Source organism: Thunnus maccoyii, chromosome 6 (genome assembly GCF_910596095.1).
Source record: "Thunnus maccoyii chromosome 6, fThuMac1.1, whole genome shotgun sequence".
Classification (NCBI taxonomy): Eukaryota; Metazoa; Chordata; class Actinopteri; order Scombriformes; family Scombridae; genus Thunnus; species Thunnus maccoyii.
The window spans coordinates 991037-995683 of record NC_056538.1 but is presented as its reverse complement, the minus strand read 5'-3'; the positions used below and the strand labels follow the sequence as shown (position 1 = coordinate 995683).

The window sequence follows — 4647 nt, the reverse complement described above, 5'->3', positions numbered from 1 at the left end:
CTATAAAGCCTTATCTGTTTTTTTCCTTTGTTTTATTTTTTCAGAGACTTCTTGAAGAGATGACCTTGGAGGAGCACAGGCAGCTCACCAGTGAACTGCTTCAGAGGCAGCCAGGGTTCATTTTTGATGCCTTGATGATGCATCAGTGCAGGCATGGTGTCCCACCATTTGCTGGAGTGCCAGGGGTACCATGATGTACTTGTAGTAACTGTGCAGACATACCTATGGACCGGGAGAGGAAATGCTGTGGCCAGTACCCTGCAAATTGTGTGAGTCTAATACTGCACTTCTCCCAGTACTGCCTTGAAGATGCTTTTTATGCGTTCACAGGCGGTACTGGGAGACATTACGGTATTAGGCCAAACCAGGAAGCCTGGGGATGACAACCGGGAGTACCGTTATGCTGCCTATAGACATTTCGTCTATTGACAGCATGGCTCTTTAGGCCAGGGAAACCGACTTGTCATCCCCAGTTCCTGTCTTTGGAGGATCAGAGACAAGTTCCCTGGTCCTCCAAAGACATCACACTGGTTTCACACCTGGCCTCTGAGTTTCCCTCCAGGTCCTCTGGAACGTCCACACAGTATCTCAGGTACTCACACACCTGCCTGTTCATCATCAAGGCATCAAATCATCTCATATTTATTTGTTACATTTCTGATATTTTATTTATTTTTATACTTGTTCTATACATTTTCTATATTCATATGTTTTCTGGATAATTATTAAACTTTTTGTTTATATATTCACATTTGTTCAATTTAAATTTGCAAGGTTACCAAATAAAAGATATTCATCAGATGTACATGCTGTAATTATTGCAATGGTATACATATTAATACATACTATATATATAATGACAGTACTTCCCTGCAGTGTCAGTATATTTTCATTACCACTTCCACCATTAATTTATATTTTCATTATTTATATATTATAAAGCAACATAAAACAGTAGTGAAGTTTGAATACCGCTGATCCTCAGAACAGAGCACTGTAGTACATGTTATGGATTAATTTTCATTACCACTTCAGGTTATGTTATGGTTTCAGTGCCTAAAGAGCCTCAGGATTACTCCTGACAGAGTCTGTGACATTACTATTACCTGTGCAGTCTTGCACAACATTGTCACACTACGTCGCGAGAGACTGCCTGCAATGTTGGAGCAATGGGAAGAACAGTGAGGGACCTTTCCAAGAACACCTTTTTCAGATCCCCATTTTATTCATGGTCACCCCTGTTTTGGAGTGATCCCTTTTATTTGGAAGCGTTGCATGTATAATTTCAGAAAGAAGAGTGTGCCTAAGTTGTATTGAAGTCATTTATTAATCATTCAATCAATAATCATTATCATTTTGTTCAAGCTGTGAAGACAAGAAGAAAAGCATTAAATACAGTCCAAACCATGGCTTTCTGCTGTGTTTAAATTTATACTTACTTCCTTCTACAATTTCTTAATTTCTAGCTTCAACTTCTTTATTTTGAGCTTTTTGTATTCTGTAGTGAGTTTCTGGTTTTCAGTGGTGAGGAGCAGATGGTGCTTGTAAGTTGAACGGATATCCTGTGAAAGAGACAAAGTGTCAGAGAGTAGCCCATTATGTAGTTGGTAGGTAATATGAATGATTACTTCATTCCTTACTGATGAACTTCTTGTTCTGGTCAAGTCCTGCAGCAAGGTGTACAGTTATACATAATTTGTAGAATGCAGATACATCCAAAACATTTCATGTTTGGTCCTACCTCTAGCATTTCTGTATCTGCAGATATTGTGTCCTACTCAAGGGCCCTAGATGCACTGGCACCATCTCCCTGCAGATAGATGAACACTGCAGTTGTTAATGTGAAAGGAGACAGACTCATACGTAAGATGCAGTGTTTTGACAAAATAAGACATACTTACACATGCATCAGGTATGCCTTCAGCATCTCGAGTGGGGGGATCCAACAGCCAAATTGTGTCACCACTCACTGAAAGATATATGCCAGCTGTTAGTTATTATCATTGAGACACTGGAGGGAAGGTAGCAGACAATACCTTGTAGCCTACATATGGCTACCGTGCTCCTTGGGGAATGACATCTGAGGATGTCCCCCCCTCTATTCCCTCTATCAGTGGGCATCCCTGCTTGCTGTTTAGCGCCAGCTCCTCTGCAGGTGTGAGGTCCTCAGGTGGAGGTCCCCCACCAGCAGCAGTGGCTTCCATTTTTTTTCTGGTGGCTACATTTGTACATATTTACAGCTCAACCACTATTTTTACAAATACATTTCACATTTCATTATAGGCTACTTACCACTCTGGAAAATATCTTTGTATCTTATTTTCACTTGATGGCCAGTTCTTTTATCGTTATTGGGATTGCTTCTGTTGAGAGGTAGAAGAGAAGAATTCATATAGGCCAGGGTTACCAGGTCAGTGAGGCTTCACACACTACACCAAATTGGGCTGATTAAAAGTAAATGCATTGTAGTTATGTCAGTTCTCCTAAGATAGACTATACCATTATTTTAAACATACATCTGATATTATCTAGCCTACTGATAATATAGCCAGTCTTACAGTATCTAGTGATCTGAATGTTCAATTATTAAAAAATAAAAATAAAACAATATTCAGGCATGTATAACTTACGCATTTAATCTGTCTGCAATCTTTTGCCAAGCCATCTCCATTGCATTATTGATGGCAACAGTATTGCCTTTTTTAGTGATAATGTCTCTGTATTCCTCATATAATTCCATCAGCAGGGTCTGGTCTGCTGCTGAGGACACCGCTCTCCTTTTCCCCTCCTTTAGCGACATAGTATCTTCTTTTTGACAACTGACTGTTCTGGGCTGCTTATGTACCCCATGCATGTGCACACATGACGCTTTTTCAAGTGTGGCTAGAATTAGTGTTGACTAGACAGTTGAATCGTGTTAGTGGAACAGGTTGAGGCTTAAGTAACGCTAATTTTAAGCCAGGCTATATTCCGTGAGCACAGCTTACTTTAGCTGCGTTGATGGAATACTCCTCTGCTTTTGACAAAAAATGGTTGAGTTATAAAAGACATTTATAATAATTTTCATACTCACTTATAGCCATAGACCTACTCTTAATATTTAGATGTTATTTTTATGTTTCTGCAGTTTATTCTATTCCAGTTGTGTGATTACATTGTATGTATTTCATCGGGCTGAATATGTGTTTTTGCTGCTGCAGTAGCCACATTTTCCCACTGGTATCAGATTTCATTTCATGTCTTGTGAAGTACTACACTCTGATTAGTGTTCCACTGATTCAGGTTCACCAGATCTCAGTGAGGCCAGGTAACCCAGAGAGCCAGACTAAGTTGAACTTGCTTCATGATACAGACCCCTGGAGGAAATCAACTCCCCTCTGCAGCTTCTGCTTCAAAACATAGTCAGCAAGTGAAACGTACATGGTTTCTGAGTGGCATAACTGATAAGAAGATAAGTTTTATACCACTTTTAAACAAACATTAGGCAGCCATATCATCTAATTATGATTTCTAATCATTTGTATCCTAAAACCTAGAATGACATGCTGAAGGAAGTATTTTCTCACTGGTGAAACTTTTCATTAAAGTTTATGAACTTTTAGTACATGATTAGGTTATTCTTGAAATATTAAGGTCCAAAATAATACAACATATTCTTATAATGATGTCTCAAAATATTCTGACATTACTCATAAAATATTTAAACTTTTCCTTTTGAATTTGGACTTTATTCTTGCAGTAATTCTAACTTTTCTCAAAATGTTATTTGGTTACATTTGTTTATTCTCATAACATTCTTTCTGGATTATAATCCATCCATGCAGGTCTGGGTTAAGGTGGCAGCAAGCAAAAGTCCTTCTCAGCCGCTTGCATCTTTGATCTCATCCTTCCAGTCACTAGCCAAACCTGGCTTCAGAGGACCAGTGTTGGACAGGATGATGAGTAGGATGATCAGAGAATGTGTGGAGTGCTTCAGTTTAATCAGCACTGGTTTTCTTATGTACAATTGTGCTGCTAAACTTATTTACATGTCTTTAAGTAAAATGTAGTTTGCCATCCATTCCTTGAACTTCTTAGTTGTGTTGTTTTTGAAGTAAGGAGGATTATGACTGCCAGTCCATTGGTTCCACCTGATCAGTAGGTCCAGATGTGTGGCTGTAAGTGGGGAAGCAGTTCCTGAAGGTGAATGAACCCCCCGTCATGTCCTGATCTTTAGGCTTGTTGAACCAGTGCCATCTCGCTTTGTGGAAGTAAGCAGCAGGATATTCCTCCCACATCATGTCCTGAACTTCATCACTGGCACTGTAGTACGTCCGAAGTTCAGCCATGATATAATAGATGGCAGGATATGGCATTGACTCCATCTTTTCCACACTATTAGCAGCTCTGGATTTTGTTACTGCTGACGGTCTTAAAAATAGGACTCTTGGTTTGGATGGTGAAATAGAGGTGAGTGTTTTACCCCATTTGTTCTTCATGATCCTTGTCCCTTTTCACACTGATTCAGTCTTGAAATTGGTCAGCCACTGAGAGGACTGTCTTCACTCTTCAGATGTGCGCTAGCAAATGTGTCAGAACCTTTTCAACACAGCAGTGTTCAGGAATCAGAATGTTACATCATAAAGTCACTGTTCTATGTGACCTCAG

The 4647-nt window shown here is 39.5% G+C and overlaps 1 long non-coding RNA gene across 1 annotated transcript; it reads right to left on the bottom strand.

Moving 5' to 3' along the window:
• Positions 1–1447: 1447 nt before the first annotated feature.
• On the bottom strand, positions 1448–1976 carry LOC121898379. Its single transcript, XR_006096447.1, has 3 exons — positions 1902–1976; positions 1742–1810; positions 1448–1562 (listed from the first exon to the last, which is right to left on the bottom strand). It is a non-coding gene; the product is annotated as an uncharacterized LOC121898379 (long non-coding RNA).
• Positions 1977–4647: the final 2671 nt, after the last annotated feature.